A 24,504-nucleotide genomic window follows, 5' to 3' on the forward strand; every position below is an offset into this window, starting at 1 on the left:
AGTGGACATGTTTGCCTGAAAAGGAATCTTTGAAATGTTTCATAGTTTTAGAAATATAGTGCTTTTAAATTTGAGAAATTCAGAATGGGGGTCAATGGCAGATTTTGGCAAGTAATGATTTGAGTGGGGTTTGAACCCACAATCTCCAGGTCATGCAGCCAGTGTGCTAAGTCACTGATCTACTTGCTACCTGCCACAACAAAGTCTGCTGTTCCCTTTGAGTACAACATTGATACAAAAATAAAATACAAAAATTAAAATAACAGGAGATTTGTCTATTGTTTCTTTTGCTGTTGTTTATCTCTAGACGTTCGAATGTTTATGAACCACAATGGAAACAAGTCTCTGGCTCTTCTGTCATTATCTATTCGGCCTTTTAAGAACAGCATGCACAGTGGCTCACTGGGTACAGAGCCTGCCTGGGAATCAGGAGGCTGCAGGTTCAAGTCCTGCCTCTGACATAGTGTCCCAAAATCATGAAAATATGACAAACCATGGACTATAGTATGTCGTTTTTTCATGATTTTCATCTTTTTTTCAAATCCTCCAAAATCATGAAAAACGACATGCTATAGTATGCCGTCCGAAACCATGAACTATAGTATGTCGTTTTTTCATGATTTTCATCTTTTTTTCAAATAGTCCAAAATCACGAAAAACGACATGCTATAGTATGCCGTCCGAAAAAAAGTATAACTTTGGCATGCTACTAGTCCTACATACTTACACCTAGAATCCCCATTCAAACCTATTTAGGTTCATCTTACGGTGGACATGTTTGCCTGAAAAGGAATCTTTGAAATGTTTCATAGTTTTAGAAATAAAGTGCTTTAAATGTGAGAGATTTATAATGGCAGATAGTGGCACGTCAAAATCACTTTCACCTAGAAACTCCATTCACACGTTTTATAATTCAGCTTACTGTGGAGACACATGCTGGAACTTTTTACTTTGAAATGTTTTGTAGTTTCTGAGTTATTTAAGTTAAACGCCCAATGCATTCCCAATGGCAATAGCACAAACTTTGGCATGCTACTAGTCCTACATACTTAAACCTAGAAACCCCATTCAAACCTATTTAGGTTCATCTTACGGTGGACATGTTTGCCTGAAAAGGAATCTTTGAAATGTTTCATTGTTTTAGAAATATAGTGCTTTCAAATTTGAGACATTTACAATGGGGCTCAATGGCAGATATTGGCACGTCAAAAAAGCACTTTCACCTTGAAACTCCATTCACACTATTTATAATTCAGCTTACTGTGGAGACACATGCTGGAACTTTTCACTTTGAAATGTTTTGTAGTTTCTGAGTTATTTAAGTTAAACGCCCAATGCATTCCCAATGGCAATAGCACAAACTTTGGCATGCTACTAGTCCTACATACTTACACCTAGAAACCCCATTCAAACCTATTTAGGTTCATCTTACGGTGGACATGTTTGCCTGAAAAGGAATCTTTGAAATGTTTCATCGTTTTAGAAATATAGTGCTTTCAAATTTGAGACATTTACAATGGGGCTCAATGGCAGATATTGGCACGTCAAAAAAGCACTTTCACCTAGAAACTCCATTCACACTATTTATAATTCAGCTTACTGTGGAGACACATGCTGGAACTTTTCACTTTGAAATGTTTTGTAGTTTCTGAGTTATTTAAGTTAAACGCCCAATGCATTCCCAATGGCAATAGCACAAACTTTGGCATGCTACTAGTCCTACATACTTACACCTAGAAACCCCATTCAAACCTATTTAGGTTCATCTTACGGTGGACATGTTTGCCTGAAAAGGAATCTTTGAAATGTTTCATCGTTTTAGAAATATATTGCTTTCAAATTTGAGACATTTACAATGGGGCTCAATGGCAGATATTGGCACGTCAAAAAAGCACTTTCACCTAGAAACTCCATTCACACTTTTTATAATTCAGCTGTCTGTGGAGACACATACTGGAACTTTTTACTTTGAAATGTTTTGTAGTTTCTGAGTTATTTAAGTTAAACGCCCAATGCATTCCCAATGGCAATAGCACAAACTTTGGCATGCTACTAGTCCTACATACTTACACCTAGAAACCCCATTCAAACCTATTTAGGTTCATCTTACAGTGGACATGTTTGCCTGAAAAGGAATCTTTGAAATGTTTCATAGTTTTAGAAATATAGTGCTTTTAAATTTGAGAAATTCAGAATGGGGGTCAATGGCAGATTTTGGCAAGTAATGATTTGAGTGGGGTTTGAACCCACAATCTCCAGGTCATGCAGCCAGTGTGCTAAGTCACTGATCTACTTGCTACCTGCCACAATAAAGTCTGCTGTTCCCTTTGAGTACAACATTGATACAAAAATAAAATACAAAAAATAAAATAACAGGAGATTTGTCTATTGTTTCTTTTGCTGTTGTTTATCTCTAGACGTTCGAATGTTTATGAACCACAATGGAAACAAGTCTCTGGCTCTTCTGTCATTATCTATTCGGCCTTTTAAGAACAGCATGCACAGTGGCTCACTGGGTACAGAGCCTGCCTGGGAATCAGGAGGCTGCAGGTTCAAGTCCTGCCTCTGACATAGTGTCCCAAAATCATGAAAATATGACAAACCATGGACTATAGTATGTCGTTTTTTCATGATTTTCATCTTTTTTTCAAATCCTCCAAAATCATGAAAAACGACATGCTATAGTATGCCGTCCGAAACCATGAACTATAGTATGTCGTTTTTTCATGATTTTCATCTTTTTTTCAAATAGTCCAAAATCACGAAAAACGACATGCTATAGTATGCCGTCCGAAAAAAATTATAACTTTGGCATGCTACTAGTCCTACATACTTACACCTAGAATCCCCATTCAAACCTATTTAGGTTCATCTTACGGTGGACATGTTTGCCTGAAAAGGAATCTTTGAAATGTTTCATAGTTTTAGAAATAAAGTGCTTTAAATGTGAGAGATTTATAATGGCAGATAGTGGCACGTCAAAATCACTTTCACCTAGAAACTCCATTCACACGTTTTATAATTCAGCTTACTGTGGAGACACATGCTGGAACTTTTTACTTTGAAATGTTTTGTAGTTTCTGAGTTATTTAAGTTAAACGCCCAATGCATTCCCAATGGCAATAGCACAAACTTTGGCATGCTACTAGTCCTACATACTTAAACCTAGAAACCCCATTCAAACCTTTTTAGGTTCATCTTACGGTGGACATGTTTGCCTGAAAAGGAATCTTTGAAATGTTTCATTGTTTTAGAAATATAGTGCTTTCAAATTTGAGACATTTACAATGGGGCTCAATGGCAGATATTGGCACGTCAAAAAAGCACTTTCACCTAGAAACTCCATTCACACTTTTTATAATTCAGCTTACTGTGGAGACACATGCTGGAACTTTTCACTTTGAAATGTTTTGTAGTTTCTGAGTTATTTAAGTTAAACGCCCAATGCATTCCCAATGGCAATAGCACAAACTTTGGCATGCTACTAGTCCTACATACTTACACCTAGAAACCCCATTCAAACCTATTTAGGTTCATCTTACGGTGGACATGTTTGCCTGAAAAGGAATCTTTGAAATGTTTCATCGTTTTAGAAATATAGTGCTTTCAAATTTGAGACATTTACAATGGGGCTCAATGGCAGATATTGGCACGTCAAAAAAGCACTTTCACCTAGAAACTCCATTCACACTTTTTATAATTCAGCTTTCTGTGGAGACAAATGCTGGAACTTTTTACTTTGAAATGTTTTGTAGTTTCTGAGTTATTTAAGTTAAACGCCTAATGCATTCCCAATGGCAATAACACAAACTTTGGCATGCTACTTCAGAATGGGGGTCAATGGCAGATTTTGGCAAGTAATGATTTGAGTGGGGTTTGAACCCACAATCTCCAGGTCATGCAGCCAGTGTGCTAAGTCACTGATCTACTTGCTACCTGCCACAACAAAGTCTGCTGTTCCCTTTGAGTACAACATTGATACAAAAATAAAATACAAAAATTAAAATAACAGGAGATTTGTCTATTGTTTCTTTTGCTGTTGTTTATCTCTAGACGTTCGAATGTTTATGAACCACAATGGAAACAAGTCTCTGGCTCTTCTGTCATTATCTATTCGGCCTTTTAAGAACAGCATGCACAGTGGCTCACTGGGTACAGAGCCTGCCTGGGAATCAGGAGGCTGCAGGTTCAAGTCCTGCCTCTGACATAGTGTCCCAAAATCATGTAAATATGACAAACCATGGACTATAGTATGTCGTTTTTTCATGATTTTCATCTTTTTTTCAAATCCTCCAAAATCATGAAAAACGACATGCTATAGTATGCCGTCCGAAACCATGAACTATAGTATGTCGTTTTTTCATGATTTTCATCTTTTTTTCAAATAGTCCAAAATCACGAAAAACGACATGCTATAGTATGCCGTCCGAAAAAAATTATAACTTTGGCATGCTACTAGTCCTACATACTTACACCTAGAATCCCCATTCAAACCTATTTAGGTTCATCTTACGGTGGACATGTTTGCCTGAAAAGGAATCTTTGAAATGTTTCATAGTTTTAGAAATATAGTGCTTTAAATGTGAGAAATTTATAATGGCAGCTAGTGGCACGTCAAAATCACTTTCACCTAGAAACTCCATTCACACTTTTTATAATTCAGCTTTCTGTGGAGACACATACTGGAACTTTTTACTTTGAAATGTTTTGTAGGTTCCGAGTTATTTAAGTTAAACGCCCAATGCATTCCCAATGGCAATAGCACAAACTTTGGCATGCTACTAGTCCTACATACTTACACCTAGAAACCCCATTCAAACCTATTTAGGTTCATCTTACAGTGGACATATTTGCCTGAAAAGGAATCTTTGAAATGTTTCATAGTTTTAGAAATATAGTGCTTTTAAATTTGAGAAATTTACAATGGGGCTCAATGGCAGGTATTGGCACATCAAAAAAGCACTTTCACCTAGAAACTCCATTCACACTTTTTATAATTCAGCTTACTGTGGAGACACATGCTGGAACTTTTCACTTTGAAATGTTTTGTAGTTTCTGAGTTATTTAAGTTAAACGCCCAATGCATTCCCAATGGCAATAGCACAAACTTTGGCATGCTACTAGTCCTACATACTTACACCTAGAAACCCCATTCAAACCTATTTAGGTTCATCTTACGGTGGACATGTTTGCCTGAAAAGGAATCTTTGAAATGTTTCATCGTTTTAGAAATATAGTGCTTTCAAATTTGAGACATTTACAATGGGGCTCAATGGCAGATATTGGCACGTCAAAAAAGCACTTTCACCTAGAAACTCCATTCACACTTTTTATAATTCAGCTTTCTGTGGACACAAATGCTGGAACTTTTTACTTTGAAATGTTTTGTAGTTTCTGAGTTATTTAAGTTAAACGCCCAATGCATTCCCAATGGCAATAGCACAAACTTTGGCATGCTACTTCAGAATGGGGGTCAATGGCAGATTTTGGCAAGTAAAGATTTGAGTGGGGTTTGAACCCACAATCTCCAGGTCATGCAGCCAGTGTGCTAAGTCACTGATCTACTTGCTACCTGCCACAAAACAGTCTGCTGTTCCCTTTGAGTACTGTCGTATCTGGTAGACACGAAACATTCTAGTTGTACTATACGAAATACTGTACAGAGACACTTAACCAAAAAGCTGGAGAGCAGAAGAGAATTGTGACACGGCAGCAGACAGAGTGATGTTCCTTGATGATGTCAGTTTATTCAGCAATACAGCATACAGTATACACCTCCTCAGCCTCACGGCCTCGGATCAACTGAACAAATTACATTGAAATCTAACAGTTTAAGTACAGTTTCACAAACATAGGTGACAATGTAGGCGTGTTCACTGTTCCCCTGAAGGCGAGATGCTTAACCTTTGATCAAGCACTCCAACAGTGGCCACTTTGAACCCCTGTTTAGCATGTAATTGCCCTAGGTGTGTCACACAGGAACTGAATTCAAGACAAAAGGCACAGTAAAAGCAAACCATCGACACCCCTGTCCCCAGGTGTTCCTTGCATATCAGTAAGAACAAAGTCAGGCTTTGGAGACGAACTGGCTAGTGGTTTGCATAATTAAGTCAGCTAAACAACAGTTGAGTACATTTGTTCACACATAGCCTATGTCCAAGAGAATTATTGATTCCCAGATATCACAGTACAACATTGATACAAAAATAAAATACAAAAAATAAAATAACAGGAGATTTGTCCATTGTTTCTTTTGCTGTTGTTTATCTCTAGACGTTCGAATGTTTATGAACCACAATGGAAACAAGTCTCTGGCTCTTCTGTCATTATCTATTCGGCCTTTTAAGAACAGCATGCACAGTGGCTCACTGGGTACAGAGCCTGCCTGGGAATCAGGAGGCTGCAGGTTCAAGTCCTGCCTCTGACATAGTGTCCCAAAATCATGAAAATATGACAAACCATGGACTATAGTAGGCTATGTAATATGTGAAAGCTGGTGTTAGTGTGCTATTTATGAAGAATGTGTTCTTCATTTCAGGGGGTGGGTGGCAGTTTGAGTCTTGGAAAACTGTAAAGGTCACTGCTATCCATTGTGCATGTGCTGCTGTCATTTACATGTAGATGAACAATCTATGCATGCATGTCCTTGAGATGAATGGGACTGTCTCTACCCCCTCTTGTTATTCAATTTGGATCCATTGAGCATATTGGGGGAGGATCCCTCCTCCCCCAATATGCTCAATGGATCAGTGGAGGACAACATGTTTGACTGTGATTGGTGGAGAGACAGGTGGGCGGCCTTATTGTTCCATTTGGCCAATCCTATCAAAGCAGTTAGTGGTTCCACCTCAGACTCTCTGGTATAAGAAGACTTGGTCTGTGTCATTTCTCCACAACTCCTCCAGGATATCAATCGATCATTTCTGATCACATCTGACTGTGGACTCCAGACTTCAGCTGAAGATGAACTCTCTTGACCCCACCAGGGACATTTCTGCTGAACAGGAGGAACCCAAAGACCTTGGTATGTTACTCAACCTCCCCTTTCACTCCCCCTCTTCTGTTTTTATTCTCACCTCAATATTCTCAAATATTCTCTTTTCACTTGCCCTGTTCCGTTAATATTGTAATTGTCATTGTATTATTAATTTTATTCTGAATCTTACATTGAGTTTCATTGTAATTTGTCTGGTAGTTTTGCAATAGTTTATGTTAGTTTCTGCATCACAGAAACAACCAGATATCAACTATGCTTTTTAAATACTACTTATATTACTTAAGTAGCTACGTGATTCCTATATTTTTAGTCATGCAGTAGTGTAGTGAGGTTTTTGGGGCCATTGTTTTGTTAAAAGTAGTTGTTCAACAAATCCCTGTCTGCTGTCTTTCTACCTATCAACAACCGTTCCTTTGTATTTGTTTCCAATTCAGTGTTGTATCATCAGTCTGACTGCCCTGACCTACCAGAAGTGAATGAACAAGGAAGCTTGGCAAAGAAAAAACACCATTGCTGTGATCAGTGTGGAAAACACTTTCATTCCATGTCCAAACTTAAAAGCCACAAGATGATTCACACTGGAGAGAAACCGTATGGATGTGATCAGTGTGGACATCGCTTCTCTAGAATGGCAGACCTTAAAAGCCACAAGATGATTCACACTGGAGAGAAACCGTATGGATGTGATCAGTGTGGACATCGCTTCTCTAGAATGGCACACCTTAAAAGCCACAAGATGATTCACACTGGAGAGAAACCGTATGGATGTGATCAGTGTGGACAACACTTCTCTCAAATGTCTAGCCTTAAAGGCCACCAGAGAATTCACACTGGAGAGAAACCCTATGGATGTGATCAGTGTGGACAACACTTCTCCATTATTTCAAACCTTAGAAAACACCAGAGAATTCACACTGGAGAGAAACCCTATGGATGTGATCAGTGTGGACAACACTTCTCCATTATTTCAAACCTTAGAAAACACCAGAGAATTCACACTGGAGAGAAACCCTATGGGTGTGATCAGTGTGGACAGCACTTCTCTCAGATGTCTAGCCTTAAAATCCACCAGAGAATTCACACTGGAGAGAAGCCCTATGGATGTGATCAGTGTGGACAACACTTCAATGAATTATCCAAACTTAAAAGACACCAGAGAATTCACACTGGATAAGTTCACAGGGTTGTACACACTGGATTTAAACTGTTCCCTTGTGGTCAGTGTGGAAAGAGTTTTACTACTTCAAGCAGCAATGTCATGAGCGCACGCATATCAAAGATACATCTGTTTAGTGTAAACAGTATGACATAAGCTTCATTACAGAAACCCACCCACATAAGTGTTTTTTTCTATTATGATTATTATTAAACTAAACTCTTTTTAGTGGAATTTCGTATTCACCGTGTCAAGAGTTTTCAGAGAGTGGTGACTGTGGTTGGAGTCTGTTAGAGACATGTTTTTCTTCTGCCATTTTGATTGATTGTTTCTTTTCCCATTGCATCTACATTTATTTTTCTCTTCTTCATTGCATCTGACCCTACATGTTTTTTGTATTATATGGTTGTTTTACTGTGGAACACCAGCACACCACATAAAGTTGGTTTAATACCTTTTTTGATTGACTTTTTCTAATGTGTTGATTAGTTGCAAGTAAACTGAACACACAGTTGACCTGTTTTTAGTAAGTAAGCCAGCCATGCCAAGCCATAAGGCCTCTAGGGCAGGAGCCTATCTCCTGTTTCTGGACTCCCTTGGTGGTATTTCTTATTTACTGTGTCAACAGTTTCCAGGGACATTATTAGAACAGAAATGTATTGTGTTTGAGTCTTTTATAGCCTATTTTTTTACTTCTGTGTTTTGATTGTTTTTTTTGCCATTGCACCAATCTACCTACAATTTTTGTTTTTGTTTCATTGCATCTGACCCTTCATGTTTTTTTTTATTCTCGATGTTCAATTTCATCCCTGATCTTATTCTTTTTGCACTGTAATTCACTGCAGATTTGCTGTATATTATTGTCAACGCTGAGTAAGGCCCACCTGACTGAAACGCGTTGGCTCATCAGAGGTAAATAAACATGTGAAAGGGACATTCATTGAGTGCTGGCATTCCTTCCTTCATTGTATCTGACCCTACATGTTTTATATGATACTGTTATACTGAATTGTCTCTGTGGAACATGTCCCACCAACATTACGCTGAGATAGAAATAAACAAGTGTCAATATTCAATTTAATTCCCAATCATATTCTTTCTTTCACTGTTGTTGGACCTGCAGATTTGCTGTAGGCTATATTAGATTCAGATGAGCTTGTATTTCTGTAATTTTGGGATCCATTGACTGGGTGGCAATCAATGGTTCAGTAACTCTTTCTGGCTCTGAAATCTAATGCTGATGTGATTCTACAGTTTGCATGTTGTGGTGTTTCTGCCATTGAAGGTATGTGAGTTGTAACAGTATGTGTACAATCCTATGAGTGAATTTGCTATTTCAATTTGGTGCCAGCCAAGTCTATGGACTTTAATGTTGACAGTATGACAAATAGCGTGTTGACTCAATCCACAAAAAGCTTAACATTTAGTGTACAAACTTACCCCACAGTGAGATACTGTACTGTATCCATACAGGACACAGGTTTGTATTTAACCAGGTAAAGAGCAATATAAATAGAAACACCAGGAAAGGCTGAAAACAGAAACGTTTTTGTAGGGGATGACAAAAAGGTATGAATTGTATTAGCTAATACAGCGGCACTCTATAAATGGCCAAAGATAAATACAATTTTAATGGAAAATACTAAAAGCCCTATTTCCTAAAATCCTAAAAATAAATCCTATATAAACTAAACCCTAAAATGAAATCACTTAACGAAAATAACAACAACACATCAATAACTTCTTTAAAATGCTCTTGTATCAAATGTGCAATGAAGGGGAATCAACTCAGAGATACTGGGGTTAAAGTGCTGAGATGTGCAGAGGGGGATATCGGCCTGGTACTTCTTGTACATGTTGTCCAAAATGCTGTATTGGTGTTGGTACCATTAGGTGAGATAACAGGCAAACAATCAAACATAACAATTCTCCTTAACTCTAGTAAAAAGAGTGAAATAAACTAGGTTTCCACCTTTTAGTTTCATGTTACGCTCTCAAGAGTAATAGATCCAGGGTCCATTTGGTTACCAACTGTTCATTATTTCAGTTTAACTGGGAATTAATTAAGTAATTAAGTAGATTAGACATCCTTTCTCTCCCCTATTAGAGGTGGAGATGATTGCCCTCCTCTTTGACATTTACACCTGTATTATGATATGACACTTTTGATCACCCAGGATGCAAATAGTGAACTGGCCCAACCACACCTAGGATGTATTGAAATGCAAAGTGAAGACGGATGTCTGTTCTGTACAAAACAACAACAGTCCTATACAGAACTAGACCACTGTCTTCTAGGGGATAAAAGTGATTAGAACATACATTGCAAATGTATTGATATTTTTAAATACAGGGCACAGTAGTGCATACGGTAGGGATAGTATGTCGTTTTTTCATGATTTTCATCTTTTTTTCAAATCCTCCAAAATCATGAAAAACGACATGCTATAGTATGCCGTCCGAAACCATGAACTATAGTATGTCGTTTTTTCATGATTTTCATCTTTTTTTTCAAATAGTCCAAAATCACGAAAAACGACATGCTATAGTATGTCGTCCGAAAAAAATTATAACTTTGGCATGCTACTAGTCCTACATACTTACACCTAGAATCCCCATTCAAACCTATTTAGGTTCATCTCACGGTGGACATGTTTGCCTGAAAAGGAATCTTTGAAATGTTTCATAGTTTTAGAAATATAGTGCTTTAAATGTGAGACATTTATAATGGCAGATAGTGGCACGTCAAAATCACTTTCACCTAGAAACTCCATTCACACGTTTTATAATTCAGCTTACTGTGGAGACACATGCTGGAACTTTTTACTTTGAAATGTTTTGTAGTTTCTGAGTTATTTAAGTTAAACGCCCAATGCATTCCCAATGGCAATAGCACAAACTTTGGCATGCTACTAGTCCTACATACTTACACCTAGAAACCCCATTCAAACCTATTTAGGTTCATCTTACGGTGGACATGTTTGCCTGAAAAGTAATCTTTGAAATGTTTCATCGTTTTAGAAATATAGTGCTTTCAAATTTGAGACATTTACAATGGGGCTCAATGGCAGATATTGGCACGTCAAAAAAGCACTTTCACCTAGAAACTCCATTCACACTTTTTATAATTCAGCTTACTGTGGAGACACATGCTGGAACTTTTCACTTTGAAATGTTTTGTAGTTTCTGAGTTATTTAAGTTAAACGCCCAATGCATTCCCAATGGCAATAGCACAAACTTTGGCATGCTACTAGTCCTACATACTTACACCTAGAAACCCCATTTAAACCCATTTAGGTTCATCTTACGGTGGACATGTTTGCCTGAAAAGGAATCTTTGAAATGTTTCATCGTTTTAGAAATATTGTGCTTTCAAATTTGAGACATTTACAATGGGGCTCAATGGCAGATATTGGCACGTCAAAAAAGCACTTTCACCTAGAAACTCCATTCACACTTTTTATAATTCAGCTTTCTGTGGAGACACATGCTGGAACTTTTTACTTTGAAATGTTTTGTAGTTTCTGAGTTATTTAAGTTAAACGCCCAATGCATTCCCAATGGCAATATCACAAACTTTGGCATGCTACTAGTCCTACATACTTACACCTAGAAACCCCATTCAAACCTATTTAGGTTCATCTTACGGTGGACATGTTTGCCTGAAAAGGAATCTTTGAAATGTTTCATCGTTTTAGAAATATAGTGCTTTCAAATTTGAGACATTTACAATGGGGCTCAATGGCAGATATTGGCACGTAAAAAAAGCACTTTCACCTAGAAACTCCATTGACACTTTTTATAATTCAGCTTACCGTGGAGACACATGCTGGAACTTTTCACTTTGAAATGCCTCGACACTACTACATTATATATATATTGAAATTTTGGAAAATTGGAACTTTTCACTTTGAAATGTTTTGTAGTTTCTGAGTTATTTAAGTTAAACGCCCAATGCATTCCCAATGGCAATAGCACAAACTTTGGCATGCTACTACCACACTTTCTGTGTTCTTCCGAGTGTTCTTTTTAAAACATGTGTTGGGCAGAAGGACATGAGCTGGATTTGAACCCACAAACTGTGGCTCACATATAGACAGCAGTTTAACCCAGAGAGCCACCATGCTCCTCCTCAGCTTTCCATCTCTTTCCAGTGTTCTTCTCCAAAACATGCTCCAGAGTGAAAGTAGAATGAGCTCAGCTTGGTTTGAACTCACAACCTCTGGCTCACATAGACATTGCCTTAACATGGGAGCCACAGAGCTCACTTTGATTCAGCTCTCTGAGATTCCTCATAGTTAGGTTCTTCTGGTTGTCACTTCAAATGGGGCCTTGGGATCATATACAGAGCATCTTAACAGCGTTTGCTGTTCCATCATAGGAAGTTTCTCTCATAGAAAGTGAGTTTCATAGTAAGTTAGAAATGTGTCATCAAGTAGACAGGTTTTTTGTATTTTTTTATACAGATTTACAGTTCAGCAAAAAATGTATCCTTATACCAGGGTGACATATTTTGGTCATGTTTTTACATTTGTTTTTTGTATGCATAGCTTATCTCAACACAACTTTTATGTGACATGAAAACATGGTGAAGGGTTTTATTCCAGCATATAGTCATTTTAGAGTCATTGTGTGCTTGTAGAATTGCTATTTTCTAAAGATTTTTATACATTTGAAAATTACATGAAATTGGACATTCTGCACAATGTGTTAGAGTGTCGAACCCGGGTTCGAACCCTTCACCTCCACCTTCCGCACAATCCACTGCGCCATCCTCACTCTTCCACCTAGACACTCAGGTTTACCTCAGTGTTTTCCTCCCCGGTGACGAGCTGCCTGACGAGCTGCCTGGGTGTGGCACTGCACACCTGTTTCCATTCTCCAATCAACACCAGAGTCTTCAAGAAACTTTGAACAGAAAATTGCAGTTTTGTGAAAATGATTCTTCTGTCCCTGCTACATGCATACTTTATGGTATTGTTAGAGGCCTAGAGGGTCACTCTAATTGGGTTACTCAAATTGGCCAAATGGTGGCGCTATAGCAATCGTTTGAAAATGAAAACTTTGAACAGGCATAACTCATGCCTCCACCCCCCAGACACAGATTTACAGTTCAGCAAAAAATGTATCCTTATACCAGGGTGACATATTTTGGTCATGTTTTTACATTTGTTTTTTGTATGCATAGCTTATCTCAACACAACTTTTATTCCAGGGATAAGATAGCATATCACAAGATCTACCATCAGTGTAGTATCCTTCATGATTTTCATCATTTAAAAAAACCCAATACTATACGGTGGCGCCGCCAGCACTATGAGTAAAACTTCCACTGTATGACAACTTGGTGCGGTACCTTGGTACTACACGACATAGTGACTGTCAGTGACACGGACAGAACATTGGAGCAAAACTAGGTCTGCAATAGCTCATTTTCTTAGTGATTATTCCATAACTATTGGATTAGTAGACAGGGAGTCCCGTGCCCGGCCTCGACACTACTACATTATATATATATTGAAATTCTTTATTTGGAATACCCCTTGAGATACAATATCTCGTTTTCGAGAGGGTCCACAAGTATACAGTCGCACAGTATACAGTCAGTACAAGGTAATTACAGTACAAGGTAATTAACAGAAAATGACCTTGTAAGAGTCTATGCCAGCTATAGACTCTGTCCACTGCTATGTGATTCACAACTACATTATAACAGCAACTCTGTGAGGAGGACACCTTCAGGACTTTGGCAATTTACAGTATATAGGTGTCGGTGTCAGGTTTCATCCATGATTCTCACGGTTGCGTCTTTTGGAAACAAAAAAATAACAATAATGTGGTTGGGAGTTAGTGTGAGACTTTAGGCCACAATAACAGCTTGATTTCACATTTCAATTACCTTTGAAGGACTTTATAGGAAAAAAAATCGGACCCGTCTGAAGTGAGTGGTGCTGTACTGTACTGTACTGTACTGTACTAGCCCTCCTCCCTGGCCTGTGCAACAGTGACACTTGGTGGTAACGCTATTTTCGTGCTCGGAAACAGCTAGGGACAGACCCAGGAACGCAGCCACACACATAGCTGACCACTCCTATTAGTAAGGGCATTTTATCAGGTATTTGACCAATCTGGGAACTAAATCGTTACCAAGAAATGTCTTCACCAATGTGTTTCTAAAGGTGTCTAATAACATATACTAAAAGTTTGAAATTCAACTCCCGTGGGAAATTGAGTTATTAGCATAATATGTGACCATACCCTTAACATCCTATATAAGGGAAAAAAGTAAAGATTTCATCATTCTTTAAGTAGCATGTGACATATGAAACTAGGGTGATTTCATGATTCTGAATCCATTCCAATCATTAGTTTTGCACAAAAAACACTCCTTGGGCTAAATTAGGCCATATCCACTTGACCAAATGTGCTGACCTCATCACGTTTGTGAGGCTGTTTTCCTCCCAAGGAGTGTTTTTTGTGCAAAACTAATGCTTGGAATGGATTCAGAATCATGAAAACCCTATAGTTTCATATGTCACATGCTACTTAAAGAATGATGAAATTTGGACTTTTTTTGCATTATATAGGATGTTAAGGGTATGGTCACATATTATGCTAATAACTCAATTTCCCACGGGAGTTGAATTTCAAACTTTTAGTACACGTTATTAGACACCTTTAGAAACACATTGGTGAAGAAATTTCTTGGTAACGATTTAGTTCCCAGATTTTCATAGATTTCTCTTACTATATAGACTCATATGGCTATATGAGTCTATAGCCATATGAAAACATGGTGAAGGGTTTTATTCCAACAGATAGTCGTTTTAGAGTCATTGTGTGCTTGTAGAATTGCTATTTTCTAAAGATTTTTATACATTTGAAAATTACATGAAATTGGACATTCTGCACAATGTGTTACGCCAGGGCTCCACCGGACGCGTTGCGTCTCCGTCGCGTGCGTCAAAAAACGCACCGGTTCAATTTTAATGCACGCGTCGCGTCTCCGTCAACGCAACGCAACGCGGGCAGTGGAGCCACCCTTCATTGATTAAAAAGGGAACATTCCCTGACGGTGACGGAGACGCGACGCTGACGCGCCCGGTGGAGCCCCGGTGTTAGAGTGTCGAACCCGGGTTCGAACCCTTCACCTCCACCTTCCGCACAATCCACTGCGCCATCCTCACTCTTCCACCTAGACACTCAGGTTTACCTCAGTGTTTTCCTCCCCGGTGACGAGCTGCCTGGGTGTGGCACTGCACACCTGTTTCCATTCTCCAATCAACACCAGAGTCTTCAAGAAACTTTGAACAGAAAATTGCAGTTTTGTGAAAATTATTCTTCTGTCCCTGCTACATGCATACTCTATGGTATTGTAGAGGCCTAGAGGGTCACTCTAATTGGGTTACTCAAATTGGCCAAATGATGGCGCTATAGCAATCGTTTGAAAATGAAAACTTTGAACAGGCATAACTCATGCCTCCACCCCCCAGACACGCCGATGGCTAGGGATGGAGCTCGTTAATTTTTTATTGATAACGAGCACCTTATCGATCAGGCTTATCGAGCCGGGTCCGTATCGAGCCCACTATCGAGCATTTTCTACAGTTTCTATTATTTTGTGGAAAGACGGGATAGTCCGGGAGCTAGGCCCAGCCCTCATACTATTCTTTACTACCCTTTTTTCACTATTATTTCCTGTTAGCATATACCTTGGGCCATCTCAAAATGAAGGGACCACCCCCAACTCGGGGCCGTTTGGTTTCAGGGGCCCCAAAACCCCTTTTTTTGTATGTCTCTGGCGAAATTGTGTAAAGGCAAATAAAAATTCACAAAAATTACATACATACACATGGAAGTGTGAAATTTGGCATGGAGTATCCTGACACATACGGGAATAGGAATAGGACCAGAATAGGATTTTGGTCCTATTCCTATACCATTGTATTCTTAACCCATTCAGGCCTGACGTCGAAATTTAAAAAAAATGTTTTCTAAATCATGACAATTTTCTGAAAGATTTGAGGCACATTTTAACTATTTTTCAAAAATAGCAGACCTACAAGCTTGTAGATCTGCTATTTTTCAATAGCTAAATTATAACATAATGTATGTAACCACCAAAAGGGGTTCCCGCTCTACAATATATATTTACATTGTCAGAGTTAAAGACCAAGATCCATTTGGATCGTTACAGGTATATATATTGTCCGCTTAACAAATAACAAAGATGGTTATTTTCCAGCACATTATGGTGAATATCACTGCCTCACTTGTATATAGAAAACTTCCCATGTCCTTAACACTAGCGCGTCGGAGCGGTCTGGCTGACCGATTTTGAAATTTTGAAGTGGATTTTCTTTGCCCATGAAGTCCTGAGAAAGTTCCCCTTGCATGACTTTTTCTAAATGTTAGATTCAAACGATCTCTGTTTTTTTTTTCATCTGAAACGTTTTGGAAATATGATTTTAGACATAATTCTACTAAAATGTCTGCTCTTTTTCGGTCCATGGGACCGCTCTATAGACTCCTCACCCTTTCTCCCCCGCAAGCAGTGCTGTTCACACCTCCCTCCCGGCTGGAGACGGGCATTGTTCAAGCTAATGTGTCATTTGCATTCCAACTACTTCCACATGTAGGCAAACTTACATTACGAATGTAAGTTTGTTGTTATATTTGTTATATGCGGTTTGCAGAAATAACGATGTCTGACTTTATTTCTCGAAACGGAAAAAAAAATATGGTGAAATATGGTGTGTTGACGGACTGGCGTATTGTTTTTTTTTTTGTTTTTTTTAAAGATATTTTTTTGCGGCTTACGCCTTTTATTGGTTTTTGAAGGGACAGACAGTAGGCTGACAGGAAACGGGAGAGAGATGGGGGAAGACATGCAGTAAAGGCCGTGTCGGGCTCGGGAGTCGAACCCGCGGCACACTGCGACTGGATTACCAGTCGGGTGCCCAGACGGTTACGCCACCGCCTGGGCCTGGCGTATTGTTTCAACCAAACGCATAGCTCAATAGATATAAATACATGTTGACTATACACGCCATCTTTATAGCATAATTATGTAAGGTGGCGATGATAAAAATGAATCAATTATCCTGGAATAATAAAGTTTATAGCATGGTCTGTTTGACCCGACCGACATTTCCTTTCCTTGGAGCAAGAATGCTCGCCGATGCGCGAATCAGCGCGATGCCAAATAAAAATGACAGTGTTTGAAATCAGTCCAACCCGATAGACGTCCCGAACTTCTAAATGTTTTGTCAGTCAGAAGAACAGTTCTGTCCGTCCTTCTTTGTCTGTAAACTTTTCTGCACGCGACCAGTGGAACTGATTTCCACGCATCACGGCTCTCTTTTTTTCTCTCTCCCTCTCTCTCTCTCCCTCTCTCGTGGAGAGGGAGAAAATATCCAAGTAACTGACGGTGAGGTATGCGGAAGTGCATTTTAGATAACGCTGTAGCACTATTTGTGGCGGTGATGCGTCACATGACTTGATCTATCCTATGGTGTATATATAAACCGTGCTGCTGCTATACGGACCTCTCTGCTGGCACAATAAATCAAATATATATAAATGACATCGATCATAGGCGGCGGGTATGTAAGGCTAGGCCAGGCTTAGCCTTCCCAAAAATTATGCTGGGTATTTTTAAAATATATATAGGCTAATATGTGCGCAGCATTATATAGAAGGCTAGCCGCTCCCAAACTCCCAACTCCTTTGTCTGTAAACTTTTCTGATTTGCACGCACGCACGCACAGCTCTTTCCTTTTTTTGGCACAATCAATCAAATATATATTAATTACATCGATGTTCCCCCCTCTATATAAAAATGACAATATATAACTAATGTCGTATTTCGTCTGACTCTAAGCAAAGTGCCTGGCTCTGGCTGTTATACAATAACGTGTGGTAGCCTATTTTATTGGCTCAATACAAAGTCGGACAGTGTTTGCTGCGCAAGGGTATTCAATATAGCGCTCACACCGTCACTATAATTATAGTTTGGTAAACTGAAATAAAAAATAAAATAACTTGAGTTGTCCTGTCGAGTTGAAACTGCTGCCTTGAATTATAGTTGGAATGTAACATTTAGAAGACAATGGCAAGCCGTCAACAGGTGCAGAGAGAGGTGTGAAGATCATTAGGAGTGGGGGAGAGAATGGCCAATCAAATAGCACGAAAAACACGGTCATCCTGACCGTTAACCGTCATAGTAGTAGTAAAAAAAAATTCAGACATCCTAGTGTTAAAGGACCACTTCACCACTTTTCAACCTATCTTCATATAATAGGTCCTCAATAATAATCATGAAAAAATGGCACGATTTTTTCCTACTCAGGGCTGTGGGCAGTTTAGAAACCGTCTTCCAGTGACATCATCATTAACAAGATTTCTTTACAAAAATGTTTAGATTTTCATTACCGTGAGAACGATGGCTTCCATTTTCGCATTGCAACTTTTCAGGACTAGAAAGCCTGCAGTTTTTATTAGCTTGTATTCCACATCGATGATGTCACTGGAGGACAGTTTCTAAACTGCCCACAGCCCTCCTATGAGACACAGACTGGGTAGAAAATAATTGCATTATTATTAGTGAGGACCTATTATATGAAGATAGGTTGATAAGTGGTGAAGTGGTCCTTTAAGCTTCAATTTAAGCCCAAGATGACCTTTCTATCTTGAAAATTGCTCTTTCTGTAGCCAAAATTCTGCACTATACCTCAAATTGGTCAGTCAGTATACATTTGGAATAAATTAATGAATGACTGAGTTTGAACTCACTCCACATCATGGAATATTTCCTACTTGAATGAGCTGGCAAAGTGTCCCATCTGTCATTTTTATGCAAATGAGTGCCGCAATTATATAAAAATCAGACCCATAGATAGATAGATGATGTACTGTACTTTGTAGTACTGCACTGTACTGTACTGTACTGTACTGTACTGTACTGTACTGTACTGTACTGTACTGTACTGTACTGTACTGTACTGTACTGTACTGTGTTAAGGCAGTCTGTAGGACAATGCTCAGAAAGACATAATAATGAGGCAACACAAGGATTCAGAGTTTGGAAGTATTAGGATTTACTCAGGTAAGGAGTCAAGAACTTACATGACCTGTTCAATGCATTGGAAAACCCCAGTCTGACTCAAAGAGTTACATAGGGTCACAGTCTTTATAGTTTCACTCCCACAAGAGACAACCCCCAACATAGCCCCAAGGAATTTGGGACAGTAACAAAGTAACCAAACAGCACCACAGGGGTGTGACAGATAGCTTGTGACAGATGAGATAACTCAGAGTGCAATAAAGGGGTATTATTATATGTTTGTATCTAAATTTCTACGACAACTGTACTGCAGAATTGCTGGCTGGAACAGTCTTTCGGAGACTGTGGCACGCTCAAATTTAGAGATAGACCAAAGATAGAGTTACCATTTGATTCTACACAACCTCAGGTTTCCAATGGGACCAACCTTGTCATGCCACCTTGTCGGGAAAGGGGGGTGAAAACTAAAGCATCTATAGACCCCATACACTGGCCACTGTACTGTCCATACACTGGCCACTGTACTGTCCATACACTGGCCACTGCACTGTCCATACACTGGCCACTGCACTGTCCATACACTGGCCACTGCACTGTCCATACACTGGCCACTGCACTGTCCATACACTGGCCACTGCACTGTCCATACACTGGCCACTGCACTGTCCATACACTGGCCACTGCACTGTCCATACACTGGCCACTGCACTGTCCATACACTGGCCACTGCACTGTCCATACACTGGCCACTGCACTGTCCATACACTGGCCACTGTACTGTATACACCTGAATACACATCAAACATTTTGCTTTATCTGTCCAGAAATAAAGTCCAGATGTGCTTGAATCTTAATAACAACTTTAATGAATTCCCTTATTCCTTTATTATATAGAAAAATTTGTTAATTTGTCTCTGTATGTTGTTTAGTTCAAGAGTTATGGTATTTTGTGTTAGCTCCATTGTATGGTTAATTTTGGGGGTAGGTGTAAGAAAGGGTTAAAAAATAACCCCCATGGGACATTATTTGATCCGGGCAACAAGAAGAAATCATAACTAGACACCATAAGGGTCCCAAAAAACCATGTTACGAAAACATGTCACTCGGGTGCTGTCGGAGCCTCTAAACTGCCCTACTATCTGTTCCTACCCGGAAGGAGGAGTGAAATCGCCTCATGCGCTTTTGAGCAACTTAATGCAAGTGGATGGAGGAGAAATCCGGTGCCGTCTCTATTAATATATACTCTAAGCTTAAAGTACATAAAAAAATCAATATAATATACCATAACCAGAAACACACAAACAATTATTTAAACAAAAAACAAACAAAAAAAATGACCAGACATGACCAGGCCTAACTCATGACAAATATAGTTAAAACCAACACACATTAGACACAATCGCTTTCCTCTTCTTGATTATGTAGGGCTGAAGTGAAGTAAGAATCAAAATCTACAAAGTATCAAAAGTTTTCAAATTATTGTAGTGGAGTAAAAGTACAATATTTGACTCTGAGATGTAATGAGAAGTAAAAGTATTGTAAATACTCAAGTACAAATACCTCAAAACTTTACTTAAATAGGCTACAGTACGTAATTGTACTTAGTTACTTTACACCACTATAGTTACTTTACACCACTGACTACAACAATCCACAGTGTTTTAAGACACTCAAACAAGTGGTGTTCATGTCAACAAAATGTTTTGCCATGCTGTTGCTTCAGTAACCAAGGCTAGCAGCTAGCTAGCTAAGCTTAGTGGTTAGTGTCAAACTTCTTCATAAACATCACCACAGTGTTGCACTAAAGTATGATTAAAACACCAAGACAATGAATGTGTGTTTGTTTTTATCATGTATCTGGATTCAAACAAGCAAATAAAGTATGTTACGACATGGTTAGCATTAGCAACAGGCTTGGGGCCTAGTGTAGTTTCACAACAACACTAAACTTGACTGAATTCTCTTTGCTTCAGAATCAGTCTGGACTCCAATAACAGAATGGCTCATTATCTCTTACGTGTTATGAAAATACTATTATTCTGTGGGTTTTTTTTCCCTTCATACCAGTAGTTGTTCACAGCTCTTCCCAGCAGCAAGCACAAAATGACCTGGAAGGAAGTGACAATTACAGAACAGGAAGCAGTTCCTGACTATATACAGTGGATTGCGCCCTCCAGTGGGAACAATATGCAACTGCACCTCTAAATCACATGAGTATAGCCATTTTTGACTCACATGGTTTAAACATTTAGCAATGTGAAATTCACAATATAGAGCTTTACCTTAATAAACCAAATGATTTAACCAAAAATATTACTTTCAAGCAACCAAATGGATCCTTACAGGTCTTTAAATCTGACAATGTAAATATTTAACCAAAAGGACCCTTACAGGTCTGTAACTCTGAGAATGTACAAATGGACCTACACGTCTGTAACTCTGCCAGTGGGGGACTGCCCATGACCTCCAGTTATTTGTACGCTCTCAGAGTTAAATTAACATTGATTTTACAATATAAATTGGGGGTCCCAGAGATAGAAATTCCATTAAATGGGGGTCCGTAGACTAATGCATGTCAAACTGTGGGTCCTTGAAATTCAATTGGTTGAGAACCACTGCTAGAGTCGTAAACATCTTCTCTTATGGAAGGTCCCTGGCATATATTTTCAAATGGGGGTCCGCAGGCTAATTGGTGTCAATTTGGGGGTCCTTGATGTGAAAACGTTTGGGATCCACTGGTCTAGCCAACACCAACTCAGGACTCCTGGATCGCTTCCCTCCCCACATCCCCACAGTAGTGGGGATAGTGTTAAAGTAGTGGGGCAGTGGGGTAGTGTTCATTATCATTTTTTCACTGCGGTCGAGATCATGGATTTCACAATGCCACACCAGACTTTCCGGTCCTTCATTGCCATCCTTCATTGCCATCCTCAGTTCCTGCTTACTGATGGATCCCTAGCGATGACATCAGGGAACGACAGTTTTCTACCTCTGGTCTGCTTTGAGGCAGGATTCCAGAGAAGAAGGGAAGATATAACCTCATTGTCAGCTCTGTAGCAGTGGCCGGCAAACGGTGTTCTTCTGGATCGGACTAGTGAAGAAACACACAGGGAAGGTTGCCGTATATTAGATTAGTCGATGGGTGGCTCTTCCAAGACAGGTTTGCGCTCTCATTAGAAGGCGGGTGTAAGTGCCATCCAACCATTTCTCTAATTTCTTTGAAAGTGTCCATGTCTCAGAGCCATAGAGTAGAATCGGCTCAACGGTCATCCTAAATATTTTTACTTTTAACATCTTACTAAGCTGGGATGACCAGATCTTATGCATGTCATTGCAGGCTGACCAGGCCATACCCTTCCTAGTTTGAAAGTCCTTTTGGGAAGAAGATATATATGAACCCAAATACGTATTTTTCAGAATTATGGGAGGTCTGAATAAATGGTAAATGGTGCATTTATATAGCGCCTTTATCCAAGGCGCTTTACATAGATTGTGCATCAATTCACCCATTCACACACACATTCATACACCGATGGCAGCAGAAACCATGCAAGGCACTAGCCAGCACATCGGGAGCAATTTGGGGTTCAGTGTCTTGCTCAAGGACACTTCGACACTAACTCTGGGGGAGCCCGGGTTCGAACAGGCAACAGGCAACCTTGCGGTTACCATCCAGCCACTCTACCCCTGAGCCACCGCCATGAATAATGACATGGCACCCTATGAGTGTACAAATGGAACCAAACAGACCCTGCTGTAACTGAGCGTGTACAAATGGAACCAAACGGACCCCTACAGGTCTGTATCCTGTAACTCTGAGAATGTACACATTTCATTTCATTTTTATTTATTTCAGTTATGGTTTTACATGATTATATTCATTTTACCTTTTTTCTTTTTACATATTCCATAAAATAAATGAAAAGGAGCGCAGGAAGAAGATAAATCTTATTAATACCTGCCCCTATCTATCATTAAAAAACAACTAATTGATGCTCTGCTATAGGCCTAACCGTCAATTTTACTTCATCATGATTACATCAAAAAAAAAGAAAAGAAAAAAAAAAGCATAGAGCACAACACGAGAACAAAACAAAGATGAGAGAACGGAATAAAAATGAAATCTACAACCTTCTAATTCATAATTTATCATTTTTCCCTTTTTAAACAACGCTTCAACTCCTGGTTTTGATAATTCCATAACTTTATACCTGTAACAGAAGTGCACATTTGTTTTAGTGTTGTCCGAGCGAACAGATGTTTATAATCATGGTCATCTATGGTCCTCATCCTCTGAGCTAAACTCAAATAACTTCTGTAACTGTATTGGTAATGATCTGTGTTTCGCTCTGAACACCACTAATAATGTTCATAATTGGACCTTTACAGGTCTGGAACTCTTGAGTGTACAAATGGCACCAAATTGACCCTTACAGGTATATGGAACTCTGAATGCACCATCGGTTTTTCTCTTTCTTTTTTCTATTTTTTCTTTCTCGACGTCATTCAGTAGGAGAATAAGAGTCAGGCGCTCAGGCTGTCGTGTGTTGCAAGACAAAATGGCCTTAAATAATACAATTTAACTATTTAACCCAGGATCTGTGTTGCAAGAGTGACGTTTGAACTCAACCTTTGGGACCAAGGCAAGGTTTTTAAGCCTTCCGAGCTATTGCATCACACTGCCGGATGTTCAATGAGACTTCTTGCATCACCCTTTAAACTTCCATCTGAAAGCTGTGAATCTTGAGCTTTTCAATCTTTCAGGGTAGCCTATAATAGTCCGTTTTGAAATGTAATAAATAAATAAGTACATTCATCTATTATACATTTGAGAAGGTGTCCCCAAGACAGGAACAAAAGCCACCAGCTACTACGTCACTGACACACTGCAACACACACTGCAACAACCCACTAAACACACTAACACGTCACAGACTTACCCTCCGCGTCGTTCGTTCCCTATCTCCTCATGTCGCGCCGCACGCCCAGACTCAACACCAGCCGCCTAAACATTGTCATTGCACTGCCACTAAAGCCGCCTCCCGTCCACACGCGCAAACAATATCAATATCAATAATAAACACAAACACGCCACAAGCACCGACACCCCCGCCTAATTTGTTGCCACGTCTATGACAACAAGCACCGAAAAAATGCCATTCAACACGCTACTTACACACACTACCACTCGCTTACAATACGCGGACCTGGCAACACTACATCTCCCATTTGCTCACAGCCCACCACGTGACCCACACACACACATACCAAAACCAAGTAGAAGA

General features: G+C 39.3%; 1 long non-coding RNA gene across 1 annotated transcript in view; it reads right to left on the bottom strand.

Annotated features, from left to right (window-relative positions):
- Positions 1-12,635: 12,635 nt before the first annotated feature.
- Positions 12,636-24,504, bottom strand: part of LOC306916991 — a 48,966-nt gene continuing 37,097 nt past the window's right edge. Inside the window, exons 3-4 of the long non-coding RNA XR_013789078.1 lie at positions 15,368-15,458; positions 12,636-13,062 (exon numbers count right to left, since the gene is read on the bottom strand). This is a non-coding gene — a long non-coding RNA (uncharacterized lncRNA). The remainder of the gene's footprint in view (positions 13,063-15,367; positions 15,459-24,504) is intronic.

The sequence above is a fragment of the Electrona antarctica genome (genome assembly GCF_951216825.1).
Source record: "Electrona antarctica genome assembly, chromosome: 24".
NCBI lineage: Eukaryota > Metazoa > Chordata > Actinopteri > Myctophiformes > Myctophidae > Electrona > Electrona antarctica.